Source organism: Ovis aries, chromosome 6 (genome assembly GCF_016772045.2).
Source record: "Ovis aries strain OAR_USU_Benz2616 breed Rambouillet chromosome 6, ARS-UI_Ramb_v3.0, whole genome shotgun sequence".
NCBI classification, from domain to species: domain Eukaryota; kingdom Metazoa; phylum Chordata; class Mammalia; order Artiodactyla; family Bovidae; genus Ovis; species Ovis aries.
This window is the reverse complement of record NC_056059.1, coordinates 34,817,100-34,836,470: the sequence shown is the minus strand read 5'-3', so window position 1 is coordinate 34,836,470 and position 19,371 is coordinate 34,817,100. Positions and strand designations below refer to the sequence as shown.

At 35.7% G+C, this 19,371-nt stretch overlaps 1 protein-coding gene across 7 annotated transcripts in view; it reads left to right on the top strand.

Annotated features, from left to right (window-relative positions):
• The window catches only part of CCSER1 (coiled-coil serine rich protein 1), a 1,491,420-nt gene that overhangs the window by 351,749 nt on the left and 1,120,300 nt on the right, over nucleotides 1-19,371 (top strand). The window lies entirely within an intron of this gene.

The window sequence follows — 19,371 nt, the reverse complement described above, 5'->3', positions numbered from 1 at the left end:
ACCAGTCAATTCTAAAGGAAATCAGTCCTGAATATTCATTGGAAAGACTGATGTTGAAGCTGAAACTCCAATACTTTGGCCACCTGATGTGAAGAACTGACTCATTGGAAAAGACCTTGATGCTGGGGGAAATTGAAGGCAGGAGGAGAAGGAGACAACAGAGGATGAGATGGTTGGATGACATCACTGACTCAACAGATATGAGCTCCCAGAGATGGTGGTGGACAGGGAAACCTGGTGTGCTGCAGTCCATGAGGTCACAAATTGTCACACATGACTGAGAGACTGAACAACAACAACAATATCTGAATCTGCCCTTACAGGACTGATATTCAATGCTCGATATACTGCCCATGAAAATGTTACCCAACCCTTGTTCACTTACCTCTAGTGACAGACAGCTCATCCTTTAGAGGACAGCTTATTGTGTCCTTGGCCATCCTTGCTGTTTAGGAAAGTCTTCTTCATTTATCGCCTAAGTCTACCTCTCAAGATCATCCCCACAGAGGTCCTAGTTCTTGTCCTGGGACCAGTCAAGGAGAGTTAGCTCCTTCTGATGGCCCATGAGCTATAAGGATAAAGGAGGCACCACTACCACCCAGTAGTGTGCTGGTAAATGCTTATCTTATAGATCCCATTTAATTATTTTTTGCTGTATAATATTCTATTATATAAATGTATCAAAACTTATTTATCCAATTTACTGTGAATGAATATGTACATGGCTTGCAATGTTTGCTTCACAAACCTCCCTGCTATGAACATTCATGGACTTCTGGTGTAAGGTTTCTCTGGAAAGGATGACAGAGTTGTAAGAGACATACATTTTCCCCTTCAACAAACAGTACTAAACCATTTTCCAGTCGTCCTCATTGTCTACACCTTTGTCCACTTTTAGCCTTGTAAAGTTTTATACTTTTGCCGATCTTATACGTGTAAACTTGCATCTCATTGTGGTTTTGATTTACATTGACTTCTTTCTAGTGATACTGAATGTCTTTGTAAGTGTTTATTGGATATTTATGTTTCCTGTTCCATAAATTGCCTATCCATATCTTTTGTCCATTTCTTTACTAAGAAATTTGTGTTTCTTTTGTATTAACTTGGAGAAGTTCTGTATATATTTAGGTTTCCAAACTTGAGTAGCTGTGAGCATTAGAAATCTTTCTTCCAGTTGGTGGGATGTCTTTTAATAAATTGTGACTTTTAATGAACATAATTTCATTTAAAAAAAACTGAGTCATAAGTATGGTAAGTATGAGGATACTCTTATGAATATTAAACAACCCTCTTCCCATGCAGATTTTCAAAAGAAACAATACCTATTTTGTGAGTTTGGTTAATTCAAGGGTAGAGAGGGCTGTCAGAGGAGATGAGTGGAAAGACTTCTGTGGAGAGAACTGTGCCCTAAATTTGAGTCTCCGCCACAGCTTTTGGAGGAGGATTGGAGTTGGGAGAAGTAACTTTCTAGTTACTTCACTTTCTCAAGGCTAGTGAAAAATCTTCAAGAGAATCACTCAGACAGAGTTTCAAGCTGTTTCCTGCAGTTAGAAACACTAATGTCAAATGCTGGATTTATGCCTCAGAAAACTGAAGCAGAGGAAGACTTGCCGAGGAAACCTAGAGAGTGAAGTTGGTCTGGCCAGCTGCAAAAGCAGGAGCATCTTGAACTCTCAGAGCTGATCAGGGAGAGGGTAGTTCTTGTAAACTATCCGGAGGGACAAGAAGACCCAGGAGATAGAAGCAGAAGATACTTATCCACTGTCAGTAAGGAAACTGCAAGAGAGTGAGCCAGAAAGAGTCCCCAGAAGAGACCACTCCTGTGCCCATTTCTAGGCCTGAGAGCCAAGTGCAATCTGCTTAAAACTCTTCCACCAATTGTTCTGGCTCACCCGTCCACCTCTCAACCTGGTGACAGGAGTATGTTTACTGCTGGGTGCTTGTAAGAGGATCCTTCTCTGTTTCACATTCTTGGAAAATGTGGTCTTTCATCTATTCACATTCTTGGAAAATGTGGTCTCATCAGTTACTGGTTTATTAAGTTAAAAAAAAAAGATTCAAGAAAGTTGATTGTTTTCAAACTTCATGTTTTACTAAAGAACCAGTGGATTTAAATATATAATAGATAAAAATCCCTGGAGAAACTGCTTACCTTTATTGATTGTTGTTATTTTTACTTTCTGCTCCTTAGTGAATCATAATATCCGGTCTCTTGTGCAGACTAGTCAAAAAATCCTATTGTAACACTTTGCATCTAATCTGACAATCATTCTTTGTACAATGAACATGCAGATGCTGTTTTTCAGATGAGTTGGGACAGCCTGGTAAAATGACTGAAGTGTTTCAGTTCATCAGTGCAGTGTAGTACCTACCATTGTAGTCTTTATAGTGTGATATAAATACAATTTATCAGATCACTAAGAGACTACAGTTGCATCACAATTGTAGTGAAAGTAGCTCTCATGCACAGATAAAAAGGATGGTGCTAACTTTTAACTGCCCCTGCTAACATCATCCCATGGAAAAATTCTGTTTCCCAATAAATGAAAGATTTCAATTAAATGTATTATGTAGATAATAACATAATTATTTAATAATACCATAAATAAAGATTATATTAAGCGATATTAATTTCCTAATTTTTGCCTCTCAAGGGAGATAGATTAGTAGAAAAAAAATCAAAAGCTTTGAAATATAACATCTCTACTTAATAGCAGAACCACGTAGGAAACATTATTAACTTTATTGGAATCATGTATCTCATTAACAAAATAAGGACAATAGCATTTGCTTTGTAAGATTTTAAGTATCCTTTTAAGCATTCAGTATTTAAGTGTAAAACAGATTAATTCTGGATACAAACAAAACATTTGATTTGATGTTTCTTGTGGGAAGAAATTGGTCATGAAGATAAGAGAGGAGATGTATAACAAAAAGTAGTATTTTATGGAATGTATGACTTTATATATTTCCTCAACATTACCTATTCATAATATGTTATTGTCTGCTTAATTCCTAAAGGAGAATTATCTTTCTGTCTACTAGATTTGAGTTTCTTTTATAACAAAATCTTTTTTAATCTTCTGTAATACTTAGGATGATAATAAATAGTAGGTACTCAGAGATACTGGAGAATTGATTAATTTTATTTATTTTTGAAGTAAAGTAAGTTATTTTTAATTTAGAAAGTAGGATCCATCATTATAGTTGTCTGACACTGTCAAATTGAAAATAGTTAGATTTGATTAATGCATAGCCACTGTTAATCTTTCAGTATTAGCATAGTAAATATTTGAATAATTAATATTTGAAGATGCCACATGGAATTTGAACAGTAATTTTATCAATGATTGAAAAGAAAGAACTCTGAAGTAGGAGTTTAAAAACCTAACTCACAGGTCTGGGATAAGGCAAGACTGTATTTCTAAGCCATAGTTCTCTGTAAAGCAAACATTGGTAGCACAAACTTCAAGGAGACATTTTAAGGAGTGAAAGTCTAGGGTAGTATCTTGTAAAATGTAAAGCAGCCTACTTTGCTATTTACAGGTATCTAGAATAAATATTCACAAATATTTTCAAATCTTTGAATTAAAGGATCCCCACAGTTGTTGGTAAAATCAAGGTTCTTGGAGACTAATTCACTCCCATGCACTCCTATAATATATAAACACCTCTATTTTGGTGCTTACTAGACAGATATTCTGTGCTCTCACCAAACACTGAAGACAGGTGTTTTTTGAGGACAGGTAATTTTTATCAATATTTTTGTTTGTTTTTTAATCCCCTGGGCTTAGCACAAAATTTTATACATTATAGGCACTGGAATATTATTTGTTGAATTTATAAATACATTTAAAAAATAATATGGTTGTGTATTCAATAGCAGAGAGAATGTTAAACTACCATACAGTTCTGCTCATTTCACATGCTAGCAATGTAATGCTTAAAATCCTTCAAGCTAGTCTTCAGCAGTATGTGACTGAGAGCTTCCATATGTACAAGCAGAGTTTAGAAAAGGCAGAAGAACAGAGGTCAAATTGCCAACATTCGTTGGATCATACAGAAATGAAGGAAATTTCAGGAAAACATCTACTTCTGCTTCATTTACAATGCTAAAACCTTTGACTGTGTGGATCACAACGAACTGTGGAAAATTCTTAAAGAGATGGAATTACCAGACCACCTTACCTGTTTCCTGAGAAACCTCTGTGCAGGTCAAGAAGCAACAGAACTCTACTAGAAACAACAGACTGGTTCAAAATTGGGGAAGGAGTATGTCAAGTCTGTATATTCTCACTCTGCTTATGTAACTTCTATGCAGAGTACATTATGCAAAATGTTGGGCTGGATGAATCACAAGCCAGAATCAAGATTGCTGGGCAAAATATCAACAGCCTCAGATATTGAGATGATACAACTCTAAAAACACTCTAATGGTAGAAAATGAAGAGAAACTTGAAAGAAGAGAGTGAAAAAGCTGGATTAAAATTCAACATTCAAAAAACTAAGATCATGGCATCTGGTCCCATCACTTCGTGGCAAATAGATGGGGAAGCAGTGACAGATTTTCTTTTCTTGGGCTCCAAAATCACTGTGGAAGGTGATTGCATCCATGAAATTAAAACACAATTTCTCCTTGGAAGAAAGCTGTGACATCGCTTTGCCAACAAAGGTCCATATATAGTCAAAGCTATGGTTTTTCCGGTAGTCATGTTTGGATGTGAGAATTGAACCATAAAGAAGGCCAAGCACCGAAGAATTGATGCATTCAAATTATGGTTCTGGAGAATACCTTTGAGAGTTTCTTGGATTGCAAGGAGATCCAGCCAGTCAATTCTAAAGAAAATTAACCTTGAATCTTCATTGGGAGGACTGTTGCTGAAGCTGAAGCTCCAGTAGTTTGGCCATCTGATGTGAAGAGCTGATTCACTGGAAAAGACCTTGATGGTGGGAAAGATTGAAGGCAAAAGGAGAAGGGGATGACAGAGGAAGGGATGGTTGGATAGCATCATCGACTCAGTGGACATGAGTTTGGGCAAACTCTGGGAGAGAGTAAAGGACAGGAAAGCCTCGTGCACAGCAGTCCATGAGGTTGCAAAGAGTCAGACATGACTTAGCAACTGAACAACAACAAACATATAGTTCATAATAAGTGTCAGGTACTATTTGAAACTTTACAGATATTAATTCATTGAATCCTCTCAACAGTGTTTTGTGTTACTACCCCCAGGTTTCATCTGAGGAAATCAAGTCACACATAGATTAAGTAATTTGTTTAAGATGACCCTTTTAAAAAAGAATATACTTTCTTTTCAGTTATTTTAATTACTAAATGTAGAACAAGACATTAGACAATCATCCTTTTTCATATTTAGTTCTTTTTATAGATTTTTACAACATAAAAATATGGATGCCATTATAAACCAATAATGCAAAAGATGATTAGCATTTGCAAATCAACAGAATAAATAGAAGAACTTAAGTAACAAAATTCTTCACTGTTGATTATCAGAATCAATCAATGCCTCTTCATTTGTGCCTGTATTTCTCCTCAAATGAGCCAGGAAGAAAGCTATTTTTTGTAATGCTTCTGTCCTCTTATTGTCATTTATTTTATTAGCTATTTGTTAACACTATTTTGTTATTTTCTCTTTTTTATTTTTCTTTGCAATATAACTTTTATTAAGTTCGTATAAATCAGGTTAAAGTTATATATTTTGTCAAGGAATTAAAGGGTATATATGAATTTAGAGAAATAGTAAAAGATGGGGAAAAAGGGTTATTTCCAACTAACATATTCATTTAAAGTGTCACATGCTTTCACAGATATAATACAGTGCCTCAAAATATTTCAAAGTATTGATGAAAGTATATAGACACTGCTTGGGGCTGGTGCGCGGGGATGACCCAGAGAGATGTTATGGGGAGGGATGTGGGAGGGGGGTTCATGTTTGGGAACACATGTACACCCGTGGTGGATTCATGTCAATGTATGGCAAAACCAGTACAGTATTGTAAAGTAAAATAAAGTAAAAATAAAAATTTAACAAAAATTAAATAAATAAAAGAATTTAGTTATTGAATGAGTTTTACAGAATTAAGCTTGGTATTTTCTCTGTAATTTGAGAGCAAGCATTATGTCATAGTCATGATTCTATATGGATCTAAAAGGCATAATGAAAATCTAGAAGGACGATATGTACAAAAATAGATTATGGTATAAGAATGAATTTTAGGGCCTTCTCTGGCAATCTAGTGGTTAAGACACTGCGCTTACAATGCAAGAGGTTCAGGTTCAGTCCCTGATCTGGGAACTAAAATTCTACATGCCTTCCGGCAAAAAAAAAAAAAAAAAGGATTTTTATAACAATCTATAGTTACAGCAGACTTCTTGTTTTGAAATTTTCATATGAATTTTTACATGAATGATGTAGGTAGATTTATGCCATAGAGGTAACAGAACCCAACGATCTTTAAACTCTCTTCCATTCTAGGGAATCTGTTCCAAACAAGATTATCTGCAGTTGTTAAGATTATTATTAAGTCAAAGTATTATACATTTCTTTGATTTTAAAATGTTATATTTAGATTAAAATGATTAGGATATAACATCACCTCATCAATTACAAGATTCTGATTGTTACTTTTGTGAACAAAACTAAGGTATAAGGAAAGATTTTTAAAGGGTACTATGTTTTATATTAATTTTCTTTTTTGCACTTTCTATGTGTTTATTTCATGCCAGTTAAAATTTCATTCTAAGGCTGTTTTTTACCCACCTCCCCATTTTTATCGCCTCTTTAAAATTTAGGATTTGAAGTAAGTATTTTGTAACAGTACATAATCTCTTACTCTAATATTCTCAGTTGCTATTTTAATATTTCTGTGTGCTATGTAATTTCAAAAAATTTGACACAATAAGCAGTAAGTACTGGTGAAATTACAATCATTTTCTGTTTTTAAACATTTTTGACGTTTAAAGCCTATTTTGCTATCTTTACACCAAGCTATAAACATCAGTATCTTTTGAACTGAAACGTCACATTCCAGGTGAAAATTTATTTTTCCCCTCTTGGTAACATATTCTTTCAGGATATTCTTACTTTCTTGTCCCATCCTATCATAAAGCTGATTGACTAAATAATATCAAAGCCTAAATTAAATGTATAAATTCCAAAAGTCAATATTAGACTAAGGAGATTTACAGAATTGTATGTTTATACTTTTTTTCTACTAAGAGTATTACTTCTATTACATTATAAATAACTATGAAAATAATGTCATATTGACCATCCACTCAGAATTGGATTATACAATAAAGCTAAAGATGTAATCTCTCATTTTTCTATTTTCTACTTTGAAATTCATGCATTTCAAGAGCATATGCTGTTTTGCTTAAACAAAACTGAAAATTATTGCACTAAATCAAACTTACATACATGCTTTATCATTTAATTGGAATAAGAGACAAATTAGAAAGCATTTTTAAAATGAATGAAAGTTTACTTTCAGAAAATTGATAATGTCAAAATGTAATGGGAAGCAAGTAGCTCATATCAATTTTATGATTTAAATTGGATGTAATTTCTATATATTTCACATCGTTAATTACCTGGCAGTTTAAAGTTTTTGCTTGGTAAATGGCTACCATTTAAATTTAAAACTGATTATTTGAGTAAGTTTTATGGTTACAAGATTAATGTGCCATAAAGAAATATCATTTACTTATCTTAGAAAGAAAAAAAGTAACAAGGGATGGCTTGTTAAATCTACTGTACTATTATCCCAATTATTGGTCAGATTTTCTCTCATACCTGTAGTTGACCTGGAGGGAAAAATAAATTATTAGAAGCTTAAATTATTAGAACTGGAAATGATTTATTTCACCCACCACCATGATGAGATTGGGAATATTATAACAGAATATTGCAACATTTTTTGTAGCATTTATCTTCTCAACAACTCTGACAGAGCTTTAGATGTTCTTTGATAACCCAGAGGCCGTGAAAAGTAATCTGGAACTGCCTCAGTGCCCCTTACAGAGTGAACTGAGAGCAAAACAGAGGTTAAAAAGCAAACTAAGTACATTGCTCAATGTTTAGAACATACTGCTCTCTAGCCAGTCATCTTCAGAAATGTGGTTGAGTTGAAGGATTAATTAATAAAAGCTGCTCTGTGCTGTGCCAGTAAATATAAAGTTTGGTTCAGACTGATTCTCGATTCCATTAGTAAAACTGTGGATAATCTCCAGTGCCAGCATAAATTACTGAAGTTTCAGTAGGGCAGATACTTATGTGTATTTCCTATTAATTGGTACTCTTTTAGATTATTAATGACAGACCCTCAACTGGAAAAAGATCTTAAGGACAAAAACAAGACATTGCAGACTCACAGAAATTAAAACATAAATTTCTTCATGGAACTTATTTTATATTTTTGTGCTGTACATACTTTATATATCTATGTTCATTTTGTGCCTTAGGAAGATTGCAGTTTTCAAAATAGCTATGTATATACTATGTAAGCTTGATATTCGATTGGCACAAAAGTAACTCATTGTTTCAATTTCAAGGTTCAGAGATATTGCTGGCTTGTTAGATTCATAGATATTAAACATCAATCATTCCTCTTGCCCCAAAATAAAAATATCAACAAAAATCTCAAAAGTTTTTTTTTCATATTAACATGACCCTGTGATTATATATATATGTGTGTGTGTGTATGTATGTATATATAATGATGATATTTAAAGATCTATAAATACATGTTACAGATTAGTGTTTATACTTGTCATGTATGGCTCTGTTACCTTATTCAAAAAAATTTCAAAACCAACCAATGAGCTATGTTATGTTAAACTGAAAGCAGGAATTTTAAAAGCATGGGATTACTTCTAAGCCATGTAAATTGAAAGAATGATAAAAGTGAAAACTAATTATTCATGTGAAACCAGATAATCATGTTTATCTTAACTAGATCAAAAATAAATAAGTTTAATATCATTTCACTGTCCTTTAAAGCTCATGGAAATCATGAGTAAAATTTAACTATATATATGCTATTTACTATGCTACTTATGTACTCATCTATTATTTTCTTAAACAGAACAACTAACATTTTTGTCTTCAACTGTCCCACTTTGATTGTGCCCAGAAGGTCTCCTCAATTAAAAAGAAAAAAGCCACCTTAAGTAGATCATAGATGTTCTTTTCTCAGAATTACAATGTATAACAATCATTTTCTCTTTTTGTAAATAATATTTCCTCCCATTACATACTTGGTTTTGTTTTTTTTTTTTTTAATTCGATGAATGTAGAGAGCCTTTCTCTTATTCACCATTGAATTTGAAAGCCTTAGCATAGCACCAGATTCATAGTAAGGGCTATAAACATGTTTAGAATAATTGTTGAAACAATGAATATTAATTTAGTGTTATAAGGATTGTTTTAGAGAGATCAAGATGGGTTAGTAGAAAGGTTTCTTGTAATGAGTCATATCTTAGCAGTCTCATGTGTTCATAAGAATTTTCCACATAGAAAAAAATTGGAGAAAATCAAGGCTTCAGAGAGAACATGTTCGTTATCCTTGGTTAGATTACATAATCATTGTCCGACACTTATAAGTAAAGATAGTCATATATATATATAAAGGTATGATCTAAAAGTATGAATAGAAAAAGATACCTAAATGTGAATCTAGTAAATATGGAAACCAAAATTTTTTGAGAAGGAGTGAAAAAAGATGCTAACTAGCTAAAAACTGAGACAAAGTGAAAACAATTTATAATACATTATACTTTACAACATTTAGGAAAGGCTTCCCTGGTGGCTCAGCTGATAAAGAATCTGCCTGCAATGCGGAAGACCTGGCTTTGATCCCTGGGTTGGGAAGATCCCCTGGGGAAGCAAACAGCTATTACCCACTCCAGTATTCTGTAGTCCATTGGGTTGCAAAGAGCTGGACATAACTGAGGTATAATACTTTTGGGAAGGTATAATATTTTTATCAAAATAGAATAATAGCTCTTAAGATATGACATCCTTCACTTTAACTGTGTATAACTATATTAAGAGGATCATTTTCACATGAACATAACAAGATTTCATTGGTTTTCCTAAAGACCTTTTGAAGTCATCAGTTAATGTAAAAATCACCTTTTAATCTCCTTGTTTTATTGATGATAGAGATAGGAATGGGGAGAGAGTGGTAGAGGGAGGATTAATTTTATAAATAGTTCACTTGTGAATATTTTATTGTATGGCAAATTGTACTTCTCTGTACAGGATCATAAATATGGGGACTTGGGTAATAAATACTAGGATAATGAGAATGCTTTGTACTTTATTGAGTTCTGGGATTAATAATTAATGATGTGGGTAGATAATTTTCTGAATCCATGATTAAGCTTTTGCTGATAACTAAGGCCATTCTTCAACTTTTATTTCTCTCAAAGAGGATACTCTCTTGATTCATATTTCAGAGTATTAGTCTGGGTCATTAACACCAGTGTATTGAGAGGAGATGAAGAGAAAATATTTTCATGTAGAGAAATGAAATATGATTTCAAGAGTTAAAAATTAATCTTATAAGTAAAATTTTAAATTTTAACTTCAAGTTAGAACTAGTACATTATTTTCAGATTTACACATTTTAAGATAGATTTAGGAAATACAAAAGATATTTTGTATTTTGTAGTGTAAAGTTCATTCTTGGGAGTAAACATTCTTAAAATACTGATTGAAATTTTACTAATCTTGAGCAAAGTGTGATTAGCAGTTTAGACTTTACTTTTAAATTCTTGTCCTGTCTTTTCAAAGTTTGGTGACCTTGAGCAAGCTAAATAATCTCTGTGAATCTCAGCAATTTATATATTTGGAAATTTATACTCAATTTCTAGAGTCAGTAGAAGACATTTAAGTACATAATTATGGTCAGTGGACAGTAGCTAGAATTTTTATTGAAGCTTATCATCTAATAGTTAGAATTCTGTTAATTCTAAAATTTCATTAAATTCCTATTCCTTAAAACTCATGGTCACAACTCTAGCATACTGTCAGAGCAGTTCTTGCTATAGACAAGAAATGGGTCTCCTGGGTTATATAGTCATTGGTCAAAACAAAATTCTTTTCCAGCTCTTTGTATGGCTTTGTTGCTGCCTGTATCCCTTGCCTTGGTTTCCCACCCTGATACTCCTCTTTGGACACCTGATGTCTATAATTTCTCTTCATTCCTATTTAGCATTCTTTTTAGATGTTCTCATAATTTCAAGTTGCTGGTCTTAATCTGGTTGCAATATTAATCTGTCTGTAAATTTATTTGTTAATAAAATATTTTGATTCTTCTCTATTACCACAATTCTGATGCAGTAGTTCCCTGAAAAAGCTGTATGTCTAAACATAAACGTGGTGTACCACCCCTCCTCCAATTTTAGATATTGGAGTCTTTATTAGGAAAGTCACTTAAATTTTTGAGCCCTTGTCATCTCTTATTCAAATGATTACTATCCAGTAACCTAGCCAAAGGTTGTTTTGATTAGGTAATAGTGCTTTAAAAATTGTAAGAAGCAATTTAAATGCTTACTATTGCTATAAATTTGACTTGGACTAGCATGACTACTGTTATTGGTTAGCTTGGTGCTGATCTCCCAAACTGGTTAGCTTATTAAGACTTGCTACATGTTCCTACTTATTTCAGAAATGGACTTTTATTCACCTACTAGTTAGTTACAGTTTAGCTGCATTGTAACCTACTTTACTTCATCCTTATGGGCAATTGAATGTCTAAAATAACAGATAGCAATGTGTTTCATGCCAGCAAATATATAAATCACTTCCCCAAATAAATAATAGAGTTCATTCAGTTTGAGCTAAAGGGTGCCCACTAATTTTTATATGGGCGTTTAAAAAAGTAAACAGAAATAACACATAGTTATGATGCCTTAGTGGTGAAGTCTCCACAAATCAATGCAGGATACGTGGGTTTGATTCCTGCGTTAGGAAGATCCTCTGGCGAAGGACATGGCAACCTACTCTAGTATTCTTGCCTGGGAAATCCCATGAACAGAGGAGCCTGGCGGGCTACAGTCCATGGGGTCTCGAAAAGATTATGACATGGCTTAGCAAATAGTTCTTCCTTGCTTTCTGAAATCAGCTAAAGGGGTTTATCCTTGCCTTGCCTAAGGGTTGGATTCGTTCTGGTTTGCTGCTGTCACTGTTAAGTCACTTCAGTCGTGTCCGATTCTGTGCAACCCCATAACGGCAGCCCACCAGGCTCCCCCATCCCTGGGATTCTCCAGGCAAGAATACTGGAGTGGGTTGCCATTTCCTTCTCCAATGCAGGAAAGTGAAAAGTGAAAGTGAATTCACTCAGTTGTGTCCAACTCTTCGCTATCCCATGGACTAGCCTACCAGGGTTTTCAATGTCCATGGGATTTCCCAGGCTGGAAATGGAGTGGGTTGCCGTTGTTTACATGTCTCCTAATTCTGGCATCAACAGCTACTCAGCTCATGTTCTTGTCATGGTGGAATACTGGAGTACAGGAGGGTGATTGGAAACATACAGAGTCTCTTAAAGAATACATCAAAGGCTAGCATTCTGACATGTCTGCCCACATTCCTCTGGTTGCAGCTTGTCTCTTGGATAAGTTCAAACTCAGCTGAATAAGAAAATGTACTCTTGTTAATAGGGAGGTTATAGTAAGGAAGGAAAGGGAAGGAAAAGGCATACTATTTGTTTTTCACAAATGGAACAGATACTATCTAACACATATACTTTCTGTGAATTTTAATATACATGCTGTCATTGAGCATTAATGTATATTCGATTGTATTAACAGTATACAAAAGCCAGTATACAAATATTTATAATAATCTACTTATATTCATGATATTAACAATTTTGATAAAGTTGAAGTTGTAAACATACACATAACCCCTGATATATAACATAGATTTGAAGTAAAAGTTACAAAGACTAGACTACTGCTTTCATTTTGAACAAATGACTTGGTGTGATTATTCCATCAGCAGTAGTATTATATCAGTGTAGGCAAGTACAATAAATTTTAGATGATAAAAATTCCAACTCTTGTCTATTCTATGACAAAAGATTATTTTTCCCATAAAACAATGGCATTATATCTCCATAGTTACTTCACAAAAAATTAAAGATGATTAAAAAATCTTATATGTTTTAAATATTTAGAAGTTTTACAATTCGCATGTGTAGCAGTGTCACATAAGTTGTTTAAACCGAGGCAGAGATCAAGACAAAGATTAGAATTAGGCATCATTATAATTTTTTCCCCTAAAATGTTATTTAAAATTTTTTTTTACATTTTATATTTTCACATTTATTTAACCCTAATGACAACTATTTAATTATCTATCTACAAGTGTTGAGTCAGTGATTATGTAATACCTATTTAAGCCCTTATTCAGTCAGTCAGTCAGTTCAGTTGCTCAGTCGTGTCCGACTCCCTGCGACTGCATGAAGTGCAGCATGCCATGCCTCCCTGTCCATCACCAACTCCCGGAGTTCACTCAAACTCATGTCCATTGAGTTGGTGATGCCATCCAGCCATCTCATCCTCTGTCGTCCCCTTCTACTATGCTGCCAATCCCTCCCAGCATCAGAGTCTTTTCTAATGAGTCAACTCTTCGCATGAGGTGGCCAAACTATTGGAGTTTCAGCTTTATCATCAGTCCTTCCAGTGAGCACCTAGGACTGATCTCCTTTAGAATGGACTGGTTGGATCTCCTTGCAGTCTAAGAGACTCTCAAGAGTCTTCTCCAACACCACAGTTCAAAAGCATCAATTCTTCAGTGCTCATCTTTCTTCACAGTCCAATTCTCACATCGTACATGACCACTGGAAAAACCATAGCCTTGAATACATGGACCATTGTTGGCAAATGGTCTGCTTTTGAATATGCTATCTAGGTTGGTCATAACTTTCCTTCCAAGGAGCAAGTGTCTCTTAATTTCATGGCTGCAATCACCATCTGCAGTGATTTTGGAGCCCCAAAAAATAAAGTCTGACACTGTTTCCACTGTTTCCCCATCTATTTCCCATGAAGTGATGGGACCAGATGCCATGATCTTCGTTTTCTGAATGTTGAGCTTTAAGCCAACTTTTTCACTCTCCTCTTTCACTTTCATCAAGAGGCTTTTAGTTCCTCTTCACTTTCTACCATAAGGGTGGTGTCATCTGCATATCTGAGGTTATTGACATTTATCCCAGCAATCTTGATTCCAGCTTGTGCTTCTTCCAGCCCAGCATTTCTCATGATGTAGTCTGCATATAGGTTAAATAAGCAGGGTGACAATATACAGCCTTGACGTACTCCTTTTCCTATTTGGAACCAGTCTGTTGTGCCATGTCCAGTTCTAACTGTTGCTTCCTGACCTGCATATAGGTTTCTCAAGAAGCAGGTCAGGTGGTCTGGTATTCCCATCTCTTTCAGAATTTTCCACACTTTATTGTAACCCACACAGCCAAAGGGTTTGGCATAGTCAATAAAGCAGACATTGATGTTTTTTCTGGAACTGTCTTGCTTTCTCCATAATCCAGCAGATTTGGCAATTTGATCTCTGGTTCCTCTGCCTTTTCTAAAACCAGCTTGAAGATCTGGAAGTTCACAGTTCGTGTATGGCTGAAGCCTGGCTTGGAGAATTTTGAGCATTACTTTACTAGCGTGTTAGATGAGTGCAGTTGTGATGGTTTTGAACTGTGGTGTTGGAGAAGACTCTTGAGAGTCCCTTGGACTGCAAGGAGATCCAACCAATCCATTCTGAAGGAGATCAGTCCTGGGATTTCTTTAGAGGGAATGATGCTGAAGCTGAAACTCCAGTACTTTGGCCACCTCATGTGAAGAGTTGACTCATTGGAAAAGTCTGTGATGCTGGGAGGGATTGGGGGCAGGAGGAGAAGGGGACAACAGAGGATGAGATGGCTGGATGGCATCACTGACTTGATGGAAATGAGTCTGAGTGAACTGTGGGAGTTGGTGATGGACAGGGAGGTCTTGCATGCTGCGATTCATGGGGTCCCAAAGAGTCAGACACGTCTGAGCGACTTGAACTGAACTGAACTGCATTCATGTTCATATGCAAATTATTCGATAGTTTGCCTTTTGTTTTGTTCATCCATCTATTTACCTAAGCTTGTGTGATCTTGATAACCGGTGCTAACCATGCTAAGGTTGTTCTAGTTCTCTTTCTAACAAATTAATCAAAATGGTATCAGAATCCCAGCAGCAGAACAATTAATGTCAGATCTTAATGGCAAGAAACCCATTACTAAAACGGTGATTTTTCATGTCCCATTATACCTTGATGTTTAATGTTACCTTTATGTTTAATGATGTTAATAACTTCAAGTTGGAATAAAGATTGCAGGGAGAAATATCAATAACCTCAGGTACACAGATGGCACCACCCTTATGGCAGAAAGTGAAGAGGAACTTAAGAACCTCTTGATGAAAGTGAAAGAGGAGAGTAGAAACGCTGGCTTAAAAGTCAGTATTCAGAAAACTAGGATCATGTCATCCAGTCCCATCCCTTTGTGGCAAATAGATGGCGAAACAGTGGAAACAGTGACAGACTTTATTTTCTTGGGCTCCAAAATCACTGCAGATGGTGATTGCAGCCATGAAATTAAAAGACGCTTGCTCCTTGGAAGAAAAGCTGTGACCAACCCAGACAGCATATTAAAAAGCAGAGAAATTACTTTGCCGACAGATGTCTGTCTAGTCAAAGCTATGGTTTTTCCAGTAGTCATGTATGGATGTGAGAGTTGAAGTATAAAGAAAGCTGAGCGCTGAAAAATTGATGCTCTTGAACTGTGGTGTTGGAGAATATTCTTGAGAATCCCTTGGACAGCAAGGAGATCCAACCAGTGAATTCTAAAGGAAATCAGTTTTGAGTATTCATTGGACGGACTGATGCTAAAGCTGAAACTACAATATTTTGGTCACCTGATGCTAAGAACTAACTTCTTGGAAAAGACCCTGCTCTTGGAACAGATTGAAGGCAGGAGGAGAAGGGGATGACAGAGGATGAGATGGTTGGATGGCATCACAGACTTGATGGATATGAGTTTGAGCAAGCTCTGGGAGTTGGTGATGGACAGGTGATGGGGTCCAACCCCAGTGGATCCAGGGTAATTCGAAGGTGGGGATGGAATCAGCATCCTAGGAAAAAAACTTATTTAATTACAGATAGAGAGAGATCAGAAAATTAGCAGAGAAAAACAGGCTGAATAACTTGGTTTACGTGGAATACCAGTCACCACCTACGTAGGCCACAGGCGTCTTTCCATTCTCCCGAAGGAGTGGAGACACTGAGGCCTCCCCAGTCTGATCTTAGAAGCCCAGGCAAAATTAGCAGGCTTGGTGAGTACCCACGTACCAGATGGGAATTCAGCCAGAAAATAGTAGGAGAGAAAAAGAGGCTGAATAACTTGGTTTACATGGGATACCAATAAAACTCCAAGACAAGGAATTTGCACCGTCTACGTTGGGCCACCAGCGCCACTTGAATATTGGAAGGTGCCCCTCTTTGGGCTCCTTCTCGTGTGGAACTTAAAAGCCAGGGCAAGTATGTAGACATGGTGGGCACCCACGCTCCAGATGGGAATTCAGCCAGAAGAACAGGGAGCAAGAAAGAAAAGACATGGGGGAATCAGTCTTTTACAGAAACTGATCCGACTTCTTTAGTTTTTAGGTTTGCTTATATACCTCTTGTTATACATAAGGATGAATACAGAGTCATGCGGGGGTCAGCAGTCCTGACCTTTATCAAAATCAGGTGCTTCACATGAATGTATAAAAAAGGTCTTAGGGGTTTTACATCAGCTTCTGGCCATGAAGCCTGCTGACATTTTATGACCCTTTCTTTCTGACAATCAAAAAACTTATTTTTTCCAAGGGTGTTTTTTCTTAAACCAGGCACCACCCTCTGAAGGTAGCAGATAAAGTTGCATTCCTATAAGGTGAGGGTGTAGTGGGTTACAACTAAGAAAGGAATTTATTTAACCTAAGGTTAACATGATTAATCTTAAAGGTTAATACTTATTTCTCCTATATGCTAGTTATATTCATTGTAAGGGCAGGGAATATGGAGATTTAGCAGCAAACATCAGCCCAACAAATGAAAACCCTTCACCAATGTTCCCCTTAAATCTATTTAGTCATAAGATAGTGATAAAGTTACCTTTTTACATAGCAAGGACACACTGATTTATAACAAAGTATAGTGATCTATAACAAAAGAGAAAATTCAAAAGTCTAGTATTGCTAACATCAAAAACTACTATATTTCCTTTTCTATATTCCAAATACATTAATATATTCCCAGGTGCCTAAGGATATGGAGGCCTGGTGGCAATCATTGACTCAACAATGAGAAAAGCCCTATGCTAATTAAGATTTTCAAAATACTCCAAACTCTCTGTGCTGTTTATGGTTGAGAGGTAGTAAACAATCATGTGCGTAGTGGCAGGAGTATGGATAATCCTGTCACACAAACTAGTCTGCCAGCGGAGAGTTTTGACCTGAGACACCCTTATCATACCCAGGGCAGGGAATTAGCAGCAATTATTGGCACAACAAATGAAAAACCCTTCTAACCAATCCACTATACCAATAATTTCTAACTTCCCAAAAGAATCTGCCTTTAGCAAGTCTAAAACATCTCGTGCCTCTCAGGATTGGGAGGCTGTAAACAATCACATGTGGCCAGACGAACCTGTATAGGCAGGCTAGATAACCTTCAGAGGAGTTCGTAAGTTGAAACACTCTTGTCACTCCCAGGAATTTTTATTGACTTGGAGCTGTAAGTTAACTCCTTCTCCGAGAGAGGTAATGGGGGTCAGCCCCCCGTAAAGTCAGAGGTATAGGTGAGAGCATAAAACAGTAAAGTAGGCAGACTCTGGTTTTGGGGGTAGATGCTCGGGAACAGGGGGTTTCCTGAGGCTCGATCTCCCTTTGCGTATGCCAAAGCCTCTTTCCTCATGACCTTTGCCATGGGCGGAGTTCCTCATGCTGTGCCGGGAGCCTGGCATGCTCCAGTCCATGGGGTTTCAAAGAGTCAGACATGACTGAGCTCAACTGAACTGATACCTTGATATTTAGAAATGCACTCTCTGAAAAGAATTTTTAGACTGTTTTGCTGTGATGGAGCCATCAATTGTACTTCCTTTGGGATTAATTCTAAAAGCAGCTAAAGACAGGTTTATTTCATGGAAAACCAGAAACATGGATTGGATAAAATTGTCATTTGTAAGAATCATTAGATTTAAAGCGACAGTGTCACAAAGTCAAGAAGAAAAGAAAAAAACAACAACTGAAAGAAGAGGAATTTAAAAGTGGTATATGTAACATTTCTTTCCTATTAATTTTTTTTTCTGTTCCCCTCAACATTTTGGCCATTTTCTAGCTTGTAAGAAAAAAATAAGTTCCTGGTATTTAAAGGCCACATTAATCCTCCCTCTCTTTTTTTCATACTTGAAAACGTTTCTATGAACTCATCATGCAGTGGAGATTAATTCAGAATTTCTGATTTCTACTATTATCTTGAAGCCCCAATAGCTGGTGTGTGTTTAATTGATCCTAGTGTTCTGTAATGTGAATGTATGTGTGATTTGTATAATGAGAGAGAAAATAAAAGGTAAAGGAGTTCCTATATTTTCCATATCATTTGTTTTCAATAATGTTGCTGTCACTTTACCTGGATATGGTGTTAGACATGGAGAAACATAGGTTTGAAATGAGAGGAATTAACAAACCGAAAAAGAAAGCAAACAAATAAATTAGTACATAAACCTTTTTTAATAAAATGTGAGGAAATATATTGGAGAGTATATATTATATGACTTGAAAAATCAGGGTAGTCATAGGAAATCAATTGTAGCCCTATGATGTTTCAGGGTTTTATGACTTTGTAAATAAAGTATGTATAGTGACAATAATTGGGAAACAAAGGAAAATAATATTAAATTCTTCCTAAAGGCTAACAAAAATTAAAATAATGTCAGTAGTAGAATTTGGCAAATATGAAGAAAATATATTTCTAGCTTTATGATGATGATTTCACTACATGTACAAATAAGTGTTATATGTCAGTTATATCACAGTTAAAAAATAGAGCCCATGAATGTATTATATAACTTTTTGGTTTCCACTTATTTTTTCTCTTTTAATAGTGAAAGTAATTTTTCTTCGTAGTTTTGTTAGTCACACAGCCATGTCCAACTATGCATCCTCATAGACTGTAGCTCACCAGGCTCCTCTGTCCATAGAATTTTCCAGACAAGAATATTGGAGTGGGTAGCCATCCTCTTCTCCAGGAGATCTTCCCAACCCAGGGTTCA